The 13,183-nt window shown below is 40.4% G+C and overlaps 1 long non-coding RNA gene across 5 annotated transcripts in view; it reads left to right on the plus strand.

Annotated features, from left to right (window-relative positions):
- Nucleotides 1-13,183, plus strand: part of LOC119246067 (uncharacterized) — a 44,414-nt gene that overhangs the window by 427 nt on the left and 30,804 nt on the right. For 3 of the 5 annotated variants that reach the window (XR_005125454.2, XR_008552000.1, XR_008552001.1), the window contains exons 2-3: nt 11,480-11,620; nt 12,935-13,051. This is a non-coding gene — a long non-coding RNA (uncharacterized LOC119246067). Of the gene's footprint in view, nt 1-747; nt 796-11,479; nt 11,621-12,934; nt 13,052-13,183 lie in introns of those variants that run through there. The other 2 variants (XR_005125455.2, XR_005125456.2) reach the window with 2 other exon arrangements.

The raw sequence follows: 13,183 nt of genomic DNA on the forward strand, positions 1-13,183 counted from the left end.
GGAGTTCCTCATTTGTAGAAAACGTATATTTAAAGGACAGAGCTTTAGGACTAGATGCATCCGATTATGGAGCTTTCTTTGCTTTTGTTCAGGGTGGTGTGTCTCACCACTGAGCCCGAAGGTACCCTATCCCCTCCTGGGGGTTCCCAGCGGCTTCCAGCTAGATTTGGCATCTGCTCCGGTCACTTGGTACGGCCTCGTTCTGTATCCCACTTGCCTAGTTTAACACCCCTACCCCCTCTACGAAAAGTGGGAAAGGCTCTACTTGAGCACGGGGCACAGCTGTGGCTAGGAACAAGACCAGATATATCAGGCACGTATATATTTTAAACGGAGGTGGGAGGACTGGCGCGGCGCGCTTATGTATTTGAGAGGATGGAAGTGGCGTGGCCCGCGCAGGTACATTCGAGAAACCCAGATGTGAGGGCGCCGGGGGCTGGGGGTGGGGCGGGTGGGCATCCAGCAGTGGAGGGCGGGAGAGACGCGTGCTCCAGGCATGGGGGGGTGGCGGGCGGACGGGCGTTCGGGCGGGGGGCGGTGGCTGTGGTCGAATGCGTATTTAATAAGGCAAAATTCTAGTAGCTGGCCTCGGCGGTTGCGAGTGAAGATGCGCCTGCGCGTTTGGGGCGACTTTGTGACGGTTGGCTTTAACGGGTGTGTGTGTGTGGAGGGGCGGGGGGGCTTGTGAACGGAGGCGCGCATGCGTATTTCATACGAACCCCACGGGCGGGTTGGGGTGCGCGGGGAGGCGCGCGGCATACGTGTAATTATGATTACAAAATGGCGAGGGGGGAGGTAAGTTTTATTTGCTTAGCCATTTGGGACTAGGAGAGCCTGCAGAGAAGATCTACCTTTTAATTGGGTGAAGGGATCAGCCTGAGGTGGGGTTTTCCTAGACTCTGGCCAAATCCACCAAGAAATTAATTCAGAATCTTAGCCTCTCACCGGCCTATCGATAATGTGGTTTAAAGATGCGGAGGCGATGATGACTCTATAAAAGATTGCTGCAGCTGTCTATAGGAAATGTGCCTAACGGGAACACTTAAGAGACGGTTCATTTTGGGGCAGTACACATTTGGAGGACGTTATGTTGTACTAGAAGATCTTGACCCGCTGTACTTGGCTCTGGACACATTCTCATCCCATCAGAATAGCAGAGCACAGTGGTTGCAGTATTGTGAGACTCTACTGCTAATGTTGGTCAGAGAAGCCTTTGCTTTTTCTCCCCATGGGACAAGAATTTGGCTGCTTTTCCAAATACTTATTGTATTTTGCTTTAACCATACGGTTTGCGCAAATGATAATTAATGAAGGTGATTTCGGCTCACACCGGTTTTGTGCAGGGAACAGGTTCTTTTTTGTTTTTGTTTTCGTCTGCTGTACTGTCTTGGCTTTTAGGGGGCTGCTAATGAGGATGTATTGTTAATCGCGAAAACTAATAACTGAACCCTTTGATGTGTAGTAAAAAAGACAGAATTCAAAATTGAGATTACGGGTCTTTTTCAATATCCCTAGCTGTGATCTCATGCTGGTCCTTAAACTTCTCAGGGTCTAGTACCCTATTTATAGTAATAATTGTACTTAAACGTCTCTGGTACTTAAACTGTGTGTCAGGAACTCGTCTACGGGCTTTTACACATGCCTTAGTTTATTTAGTACTCTCGAGAATCTTAGGGAATAGCAGTACCATTGTTCATCTTTTACAAATGAGAAATTAGACGGACACAGATTAATTTGTCCAAGGCTTTATATCCAGTTGAATGACTGAGACTGGACTTTTATCCGGGTAGCATCGCTCCAAAATCCTGTGCTCTTACATTTTTACCTCCTAAAAAGAGGTGGCAAATTTAAAGGACCCTTCTTTTATGGTTTCAAATTTTGCTTGTAAAGAAAGGAAACTTGTTTGCTGCCTTTTATTCATTGCATAGTACTGGGTTACATGTGTAGAAGGCAAAAAGTAAAAATGGTTGATTTGAAGTCCAGTGGTGGCCACCCGTGTCTACCCTTCTGTGCTTTTTGTTCTGCGGAGGGTTTAAAATGGCCGACTGCGGCAGGCTGGACACACCCTTCTTGTTTTGCCTGATTTTGAGATCTGGTCTTACTGCTTTGAGACAACCACTCATTTGCCTGCAGTAGAGATTTTTTTTTAAAATCCATTATTAGTACGAATGTCCAATAATAAAGAAAGTTTTATTGTCTTTTTTCTCCTTAAAATAAAAAGCTGAAAATACATATATTTTACTATTTGGTTAGGATAGATTCATTGAAGTGTAATTACTACGTCAAAGGGTATGAACATTTTAAACACTCAATATGTATAGCCAATTTTCCTCCTGAAAACATTGTACCGATTTTAACTCATTCAGGCATTTAGTGGTGTTGCTTAAAAATTATTTTATGGATAAAAAACAGTAATTTTGTGTGTCTTTGGTTATTTGAGTTCCTTGTTTTCCTCCATGCTACTTCGTTTTATTTGCTTTTCACGTGGTGTTAATTCATGTGTTATACTGATTTATCTGTTGGAGTTTTGGCTTACCATTTTTTATTATTTTCTATTTGAGTCTGTTTGTAAAGAAGGCTATTACTCAGATTTCTGTAATGTTATAAATATATACTGCAGGTTATTGTTTGCCCTTTAATTTGTTTTTCATTTTTTGTTTGTGATTTTTCTTCCACTGTTTAAATTTTAATAGTTCCCTCAATCTAGAAATTTGGCAAATATCCCTTGTTGCTTTGAAGATAACCGTCAAGTATGGGAGGGGGTGTGAAGAGCTATAATTTCTCCACCCAGAGATGTCTCTGGTGAGTTCTCTCACCCTCCCGCGCTTCTGACTGTACCCAGTGCTTGTATAAATAAAATAAAATAAATCTTTAAAAAAAAAAAAACAAATTTGTTAGGTTTTCATTTCTCTGCATTTTTCTCGTCAATTATATGTTTGTGCTATTTTATACTGCTTTTTTTTTTTTTTTACATTATAGGATGTACTTTCCCTGTTAAACGTTCTTTGTAATGGTCATGTAATGGCTTCATGGTATTTTTTGTAAGGAAGTATTTTAACACTTTTTTTAATATTTTAAATTATGTAATGAATGTCTCTTCATTTCATTTTTATTATTTTGAGTTATTTCTTTCTAGAATAGAGTTCAAAATTAGAATTATTCATCTAAAGTTTTGAACATTTTAAAGATTTGTCATAACAGCTTTAAAAAATGTCAATTTTTGAACCCAGTCTTTTAGATATTTAAAATTAATTTTATTTGCTAACTTTATATGTAAAAGAATGGTATCTTTGTTTTATGATTCACTTCTCTGTTGGTGAGGCTGAACTTTCATGTTAAATATTAGCCCTTATTTCCTTTTGTGAACCATTTGGGTCTGAATGTTATCATTTTGGTTCTGAATGTTATCTGTTTGTAAGAGCTTGGTGTTATGTGCTATAAGGACCTTTTGTCAATTATTGCACATATACTCCTGGACGCTTGTGTATGAAGAAATATTATATGCTCCTGGTATATGCTTGTGTATGAATATTTGTGACTCCAAAGACAAATGCTGCATGCATGGGTTGCATATCAGATCCTTGGTGGCCATTTTGAAATAACATTTTTCTGTCCTTTAAGTAAATAGCCTTTTCTTTTCTGTAAAAAGAATGCTCTCTTGTGTGTTGCACAGCAGTGGTGCTCCCTGGCTAGGTGTGGGCTGAAGACATGGCAACATTTTGTCCCTAAATAAGAAGCCAGCTTAGACAAGATACAGATCCTTTTCCCATCCATTCAGAGGCTCATTGTATTTTGGGTATTTATGAATGATCTGGGAGAGGATAATAGACATAGTGTAATGTTCACATGTACATGTAAATAACATTAAGTTCACACATATAGATAACACTAAGCCCTTTGGGGATGTAAAATGCCAATAGGAACAAACTGCAATACCTGAGAAGGCATTATAAATTTAGGCTGACAGGCATAACAGAACTGTATAGGCAAGAGTAATATAATGACTTTAAGAGAAGGAGTATGCTCAACTTATAAAATAGTGTGCTCACAGACATTGTGTCCCACAACAGGTATCTTAGTGTAAATGGCAACAACTTATTGATATCATCAACCCAATTTGCTGGTGCAGGAAAAAAAGAGCCATTAAAAACCCTAGACTGGGCCTCCCTGGTGGTGTAGGGGTTAAAGTTTCAGCATTATCAGCCTGTCCTTTGCCACTGCAGCATGAGTTCCATCCCTGGCCAGGGAGCCACCCACATGAGGCAGCAGACCTCTCCTGTCTCGCCCTCTGCTCCCCTCAACAGTATATTTTAGTTAGTTTGCCTGTTCTGCTCCCCACTCTGTCTCTGGTGAATCCTCTCACCGCCCCCCCCCCCAACCTATACCCCAGTTCTTGTATGCATAAATAAATAAAATAAATCTTAAAAAAAAAAACCTAGACCTTATTTAAAAATATCCCCCCCCCACACACACACACAAATAGCACCTACAAAAACCCTAGGCCTTATTAAGAATGATCTGAAACACTGAAATATTCCATTCTTTGGCTTTGTGTAAACCCATCTGATCCAAATGCTTAGTAAATGGTGGTAATCTCTCCTCAAAGAGTCTCTTACTATCAGTCATCCAATTTGTGTTAAGAGGGTGGGCAGATTATTTTAACTCTGTTTCATTTTTCTTATTTATACAATGTAGGTGATTTATTTATTTATTTATTTGTTTGTTTGTTTGTTTATTTATGCATACAAGAACTGGGGCACAGGCCAGCGATGTGTGGGCTGAGAGGATTCACCAGAGGCAGAGGGGGGGAACAGAACAGGCAGATTGACTGAAATACACTGCAGAGGGGAGCAGCAGGCGAGTCAGGAGAGGTCTGCTGCGCCATGTGTATATCTGCCTGGCCAGGGATCGAACTCATGCTACAGTGGCTATAGATAGTTTCATAGGTTGCATCTTAACCCCTTGTGCCACCAGGGAGGCCTGTGTAGGTGATTTAGACTGGTCTTGGGGTTGGGGGTGTGTGTCTTATTTTGGTTTCAGAGACTATATTTAATAATATTTATTAAGTAAGCCTTTCTAAATTACCACCACTTCATCATCTGTATACTATATTTTATATTTAATGGCATTCTCATTTTTACTTTTTCAGTGAACAGTGGGAATTAATGGATTTAGAGATACGCAGTGAGTAGGTACTTAGTAATTTTTGCTACCCATTTACACTGGATAACAGTTAGCTGTAAGCACCCATTTGTCAGTATTTTGCTACTTGTAGATGTTAAACTGGGCTTTTGACAGATGTATAAGTAAAACAAAATGAAACAGTACAACAACAGTGTAGGCTTGTGTTGTAGAGGAGGTGGTTGAGAAATTCCTTTATTGGAGGTCTGTGCCTGTGTTAAGCATGGGAGTACCATTTATATCATGCCAGCGTCTAGTTTCCAAATCTATCTATGACCAAGAGTTAGGGACTGCCTGGATATTTGAAATAGTCTGAAAGCATTAACCTTTGATTTCTACAACTTGTTCCTCCCTGGTCACATTACAGCCAGCAGCAGCCTGGAGCAGCACCCCCTGGAAAGAAATTTTGCATCGGCCATTATAATACAACCTGATAAGTGTTACAGCACTTATCAGGTTGTATTGTAATTGTCTGTGTATATGCCTGTCTCCCTTCCTATGTTTTCAGTTAGACTGTAAGCTCCTTGAGGGCAGGAACAGTGTCTTCATCTCCAGAGCTCAGCCTGACACATTAGTAGGCCTCAGTAAATGTTTATTGGATGAATAAATGAGTGACTCATCAACAAACATTTATTGTGTGCCTGCTAACGTGATCTCCACAGGCTTTGGACTATCAACTTCAAAATGTATATGGTCAGAAACTTGCTATTTCTTTTTAGTTATGTTTATATCTTCTCAAGAGTTTCTCCTAAGGTAAAGCTATCTTTGTGTTTGGATTTCAGTCCTGGGTACTGAGAGATATTGCTGTTGCTGACAATCCTCTTCCTTGGTAGGATGTGCCAGATCAGGAACCTTACACTCACCGCCCAGTGTTTGCTAAATGGTTCCTATTTGTAGACGTACTCCCTTTTCACCATTCGTCAGGCCATCCAGTAGTATTCCTAGGTAGAATTCTAATTTCTACATCAGAAATGGGCACACAAAGCCCATGGGCTACCTGTTTTTTGCAAATAAATTTCTGTTGGGACTCAGCCATCTTCATGTTTTGATGTTTGGCATGTGGCCTCTTAAGCCTACAATGGCAGAGTCAAGTAGCTGCATCACATTACGTATGGCCCACAAAGCCTGGCCCTTTACAGAAAACGATTGCCTACCCTGTTTTGGATTATCCCTGAATACTGATGCTTTTGTTTCTCTTTCCATCTAGCATCTCAGAAACTTTTTTTTTTTTTTAACCACATTCATTTTTGCTTATGAGAAGTCTTTTTCTGTTTTACAGATGGGACAGCTAGGACACACTCAATCGAGGAGGTTGATTATAAGGCCTCCCCCAGGATCCTGCAGTCAGTTATACTGTGTCTTCATCATCAAGTTTCTCGTGTCCATTCTAGAGATTACTTTTGTTATGTCCTAATTTGAAGCACATGAACACATGTCTTGGTGCCGTATCCCTGTCCCTCTCCATCCTACACAGATCTTTGAAATGAGAAATAGAGAAATAAGGAATTAAGTGTTCAAATGCTAATTATTAAAGACAGAAATAGGGTTTCTGAACTGTTCACTAATTCAGATGGTGGGCCTAGATTTCTAAGACTTTAGGGTCCTTTTCTCTACCCTCCCTCCCCAACTTTCAACTTACTATCCTGAGAGTATATTGTGATTTATTTCAATTCATTAAAAAGTTGGAGGGCTCCAACTCCAATGCGAGAAAACCAGATCTAAAATAAAAAGAGAATTTTGGATAGTCTTAATCTAGGAGGAGTAAAATGGAGGGAAAGAATTTAGAGCTTTATTTTTCAAACTGCTTGGTGGATTTTCCCCAGTATTTTATTATGAAAACTTTCAAACATACAGAAAAGTTGAAAGAATTATATAGTGAAAACCCATATACCCACCACTTAGATAGTACAACTGGCATTTTGCTGTATTTGCTTTATTTGTTTATCCATCTTTGTTGGAAAGGTTTTAAATATATCTGTCACTATCCATTTTGATCTAATCTGTGTCTGTCCCATCATGGGCCTGAAAAATAATTTATTTTGATTCTTATCTAATTTGCCATGGATACCACTGCAACCTAACCATGTATAAGCAAATTTGCCTGTGAAAAAGCATCTCAGGGAGAGAAGCCATTTTGTTTCTGAAAGAAAATGGCTGCAGCGCAACGTTCACTGGAAATAGTCCGGGTTCAATATCAGTGAATCCTTCCAATAATACATTGCCTTGCACTTCCCTCACTTTATCAGCCTGGGTTACAGATGGTTTTCTAAGTGGTTTCCACTTGGTTCTTACTTTCAAGACTTGCCAAGGGAGAAACAGCAAAGCAGCACTTAGATGATACTCGGCATTAGCACAACTCCTTAGAATTTTAGCAAATGGATAGTACTAGTGTCGATAAGGAAGCACCACAAATTGAAATCTTATCTTTATCATGATAATGATAAATGTTACCTGTTTGTGTCTGTCTCCCTTGATTTAAGCTCTATCTTTGCAATTCTCTTACAAATAAATGTTTGTACTCATAAAAGATGCATTATTACACTTAACTCCTATCACATTGGCAAAGCTTCAAAATGTTATAATAGTGGGCCTCCCTGGTGGCACAGGAGTTAAAGTCTCAGCGCAATCAAGCTGTCACCAGCCACTGAGGTATGAGTTCAATCCCTGGCCAGGGAGCTAACCCACATGGCGCAGCAAACCTCTCCTGCCACGCCCACTGCTCCCCTCAGCAGTGTATTTCAGTAGATCCGCCTGTTCTGCTCCCCACTCTGTGTTTGGTGAATCCTCTCACTCCCCCCACCCCTACACCTCTGGCCTATACCCCAGTTCTTGTATTCATAAATAAATTGAAAATAAATCAAAAAAATAAAATAAAATGTTTCACTAGTGTTGGTAGGATATATCCAACTTTAGTATAATCCTTTGGGGAGCAGTTTGACAATATATATTCGTGGGCAGCATAAGAATTGCATATCCTTTAATGCAAATCAAAACTACCACGAGATACCATCTTACACCAGTGAGAATGGCACATATTAAAAAAACTAGCAACAACAAATGTTGGCGAGGGTGTGGAGAAAAAGGAACTCTCCTGCACTGTTGGTGGGAGTGCAAACTGGTCCAACCACTATGGAGAGCTGTGTGGAGATTTCTGGACCTACTAAACATAGAGCTTCCATATGATCCAGCAATTCTACTCCTAGGTATTTACCCAAAGGACACAGAAACATCAATTCTAAAGAGCACCTGCACCCCTATGTTTATAGCAGCACTGTTTACAATAGCTAAGCTTTGGAAACAGCCCAAATGCCCAAAAATAGATGACTGGATCAAGAAGATGTGGTACATATATACCATGGAATATTACTCAGCATTCAAAAAAGATAAACACATGCAATTTGCAGCAACATGGATGGCACTGGAAGGGATCATGCTCAGTGAAATAAGCCAAAAAGAAAAAGAAAAATACCGGATGATCTCACTCATAGCAGGAATCTAGAAAACTTAAATAAGGGACCAGGAAAATGAATAACTATAAGAAAGTGAAAATCAAAATCAACAAAAAACTATGAACCAGAGACACTTTTTGGGGGTGGGGGGCGGGAGGGAAGGGATTGGGGTCAGAATGGGGGGGTTGCAATTGTATGGGGAATATAAAAATAAAATTTAATATTTAAAAAAAAAATAAATAAATAAAAAAATAAAAAAAAAAAATTGCATATCCTTTGACATTGCAATTTCATTTCTAGGGATATATCCCCAAATATTTTTTTAAAGATTTATTTATTTATGCATACAAGAGCTGGGATACAGGCCAGAGGTGTGGGGGGTGAGAGGATTCACCAGAGACAGAGTGAGGAACAGAACAGGCAGACTGACGAAATACACTGCTGAGGGGAGCAGCGGGCGACACAGGAGAGGTCTGCTATGCCATGTGGGTAGCTCCCTGGCCAGCTGGGGATGGAACTCGTGCTGTGGCTGCGGATAGCTTCATAGGTTGCGTCTTAACCCCTTGCACTGCCAGGGAGGTCCTCCCCAAATACTGTAAAGAAATTCTAAAGAAAGAATCTGAGGATAGTCTAAAAGATTTAGGTATGGAAATGTTCACAATGTTCATAGCAGTAAAAAATGGAAATACTTACCTAATTTAGATATTTTGGTGTATTCATATACTAATTTAAAAATTAAAAAAGTCTTGCAGCTGAATATTTGATGTGGGAAGATGTAGCCAGCATATTAATTGGCAAAAATGCTACAGAAGAGTGGTATGATTTCATCTAATTTTTGCAAAATAAAAATTCATGCTTGTACATGTATTGGGTTCTTGGAAACATAATGACTTTTTTTCTTTTTGTGTGTGTAGAAGAACTGGGGTGTAGGCCAGAAGTACAGGGGGTGAGAGGATTCACCAGAGACAGAGTGGGGAACAGCAGAGGCGGATTGACTGAAATACACTGCTGAGGGGAGCAGCGGGCAAGACAGGAGAGGTCTGCTGCGCAATACGTGGGTTAGCTCCCTGGCTGGGGATGGAACTCAGGCCGAAGTGGTGATAGCACTGAAACTTAACCCCTAGGCCATCAGGGAGACCCTCCCCAACACCCCGCGCCCGTGACATATTTTTTCTATGTTTTTCAAGCAAAGATGCTCAATGACTTTTCCGACATTCTAATAGTTGGAACAACATACTCCAAGTGTTAAAACTTTCAGGGATTCTGTGAGTTTTTGTTTTGTTTTGTTTTACTTTCAAAATGTGTTTTTGGTATTGTTTTTCAGTGTGCATTTATGACTTTCAAAGTTAGATAAATATTGAAACCATTTTCATTTTGAAATTTGTTGACCTGAACAGCTGTGGAATAAATGGGGGCAGTGTAGGTACTGCAAACTGAAGCCATTTAGTTTGAAAAAGAACTGGGTAGGGTGGGAGAATGGAGCAGTAGAAAAAAGATCTGTCTTCAGAGAAAGTGTCTATCAAATTCCTATTCTTGTCTCTTTAGTATAGGCATTTTGGCATTAGGGTTTATGCCCACCATTCATTTCCCAATTAGGCCTTGTACACATTCCTTTCCTATCCTTGCCCTTCAGGGCTTTTAATTGCTAGTGGCAGCAGCTGCTTGTGGGTATGCAGCTCTTGCTCTAGTAATGGCTGCTTTGCTTTATTCAATAAAGAGATGGCTTGAACCTATCAAGGTTCCTTCTAAACACACACACACACACACACACACCCCACACACACCCCCCCACCCCCGCTTGGACCTCATAGTCACTAGTAGATTATTAGACAGGTTTATGCTGGTGGTGAAAGATGAGCACTGGGAAATTGCTCCTTGGGTCCTCCTGGAGTTTGAGGGTTGCCTGCTACACCTCACCAAGTAACAAGAAACATAGTTATAATAGCCTGGGCTTTGGGCCATTTCTGAATTAATTGCCAGATTTCTGGGTTGCTTTTCATGCTAAGTTGTTAGGGAGCAGTAAACTAGAGGTAATAGGCTGCTTCCTTACAAAGGAAGGACCCTTGGGGGCTGGGGGAGACTGGATGGACAGGTCTTTGGCTTGTCTTTTGTGGTCTCAGGTATCAGAGCCCCATTCCTTTTAGTAGCTGAGTTCGGGAAGTCTAGAGGACTAGCTGTAAGTCCGCCTGCCTCCTTATAATCCTTTTGGTAAACCAGGTAGCTGATAAAGGAAAGGTGCAGATATGTTTGGTTCCTTTTCACATATGTGTAAGGTGAGTACTGAGAAAATTGAAACTGTAAATGACAAACCTTGTTACCTTTTCCTCATTAATGTGAACCAAATGCCATCTGATGACTAGATGGAGATTTCGGTCACTTTTAGGGGATGTTTTTAGATAGGAGTTTGGAACAGAGGGTCATTAACTGCCAGACATAGAAGGGGCCCTAAGAGATCAAGTTTACCCCCATTCAAAGATAGGGATATTGAGGTATAAATATAAAGGAGGAGACGGACTTGAAGGACTTGCAGGCAACTATGAAGATCAGTTAGCATTGGACTTCACTTCTGAGCCTGACACTGTGGTGTAGTGAGTTGGTACCTCTGTTACCACGTTTTCTCATTTAAAATGGAGACAAGAATCCTTATTATAGAATAACTGTAGGTCTTTCAACAGTCTTTGCCAGATAAAGAGCATACTTGTATTGGTAATAATGCTTAGTAAGAGTGAAATCTGAGGTCCTAGGTAGAGTTGGTTCACTTCACCAAGGTGGTAAAAGTAAAATTAAAGCTAGATCTGAAACCTTGACTCTTACATCTTATACAGGTCCAACTCTTTCATCTTACACAGGTCCAACCAAACAGGATCAGAATCCATGCTTCTGTTGAAGAGGTATACTGAGTCCTGCCCTGCTCAGTGAGTTTACTAGAAAATTGCCAGAGGCTCAAATCAGCATCCTGAATGTGGTTATCAAACCGTTGTGAAGTCTTGGTAAGTGCTCAGTGGCTTTGGTGGGCTTGCCCAGTTCCTGGGAAGGGAAAGTAGTTTTAATAGGCACTAGACAATTATTTGATCTTTTCCCATTGTGATAATGAAAAAAAAGTTTTAAAATGTTGAGGCTACACTACAGAATAATGAACCTAACTTTCTCCTTTTCCCATTTGCCTATTTTTGCACATGGGATAATTAGATATCGTGCCAAAGATTATAACTAGTTGGTGTAGAAAATGGATTGAATCCAGGCTAGTATTGTGTCTTCTACCTATGGCTTCCTCAAGATTCCTTCTGAGAGAAGGAGACCATATGAGACAGAAACACTTTTATTCCACACTGAATTATTTTTTATAATAGTCTCTGAGATTGTGCTCCCTTGATAAAGGAAATTTCTATGGTGTAAAATGTTATCATGCCTAAAATCACCTGGGATGCTTATTAAAAATGCCAATTCCTGGGCAACCAGAAAGCTTGTTATTGGTCAAGAGCAACACTTGTCACTTATACTGAGGCTTCCTGCCCAGTCAGGATGGATACTGTCACTGTGGCTGTCTTAGTGGACGGTTGGTAAGTTCTCTCTGGTTTTGGGTGTGCTCCCTGTTGGTGGCAGAAAACAGATCGTGATTCAGCCCATCTTCTTCCAATAGACAGTTGTTAAATGCTTACCAAGTGTCAAGAGTCTTCTAGATATCAATTAACAGAGTTTTCGTCATTTGAATCTTTTGTTCTTGTGAGAGTAGACAAAGGAATAACTAGTAAATGTGCAATGTATCGTAAATGTTACATTGTAAGTTTTTCCATTGTGATATGAAATATCATACCACATCATATGTGATATGAAAAATCACATTAAAAATGGTTGGGTTAGGGCCTCCCTGGTGGCGCAAGGAGTTAAGTCTCAGCACTGTGAAACTATAGGAAGCCACTGCAGCATGAGTTTGATCCCCAACCAGGGAACTAACTTACATGGAGCAGCAGACTTCTCTTGTCTCGCCTGCTGCTCCCCTCAGCAGTGTGTTTCAGTAAGTCTTCCTGTTCTGCTCCCCACCCTTATCTCTGGTGAATCCTCTCACCCCATACCACCCCGGTACTTCTGGCCTGTACCCCAGCTTGTATATACATAAATAAATCTTTCAAAATAATGATTGAGTTAGCCTAAGTAATCCAGTCATGGATTTTTCTCTCCACTTCCCATTTCCCCTTTTAATACCTACCACTGCTCCTCATTGTGGTAGAACCTGGGCAGACTGAGTATGGGAAGATCATAGGTGATAAAAACAATTTTTTTTCCTTTTTGTAACCCCTCTCTAGGCTGAATTGTGAAGGTTATCTTTGGCAAGTGTTTTAGAAAGTCCACCAGATCATGTGAGTGAACATGCAGCAGAAGAGGGGGGTGCCCTCTCAGTGATTAAGGTAACAGTGAATAAGGTAAGTAGGGGAACAAAGACTGACTTCCTCTGGGAGGCTCTTAAAAAAAAGTGCCTTTTTCAGGAGCCAATGCTTTTTTAAAAAAAAGATTTATTTATTTATGCATATAAGAACTGGGGTACAGGCCAGAGG

This window comes from Talpa occidentalis, unplaced genomic scaffold, assembly GCF_014898055.3.
Source record: "Talpa occidentalis isolate TD23 unplaced genomic scaffold, MPIMG_talOcc4v2.1 talOcc4.15, whole genome shotgun sequence".
Taxonomy (NCBI): Eukaryota; Metazoa; Chordata; class Mammalia; order Eulipotyphla; family Talpidae; genus Talpa; species Talpa occidentalis.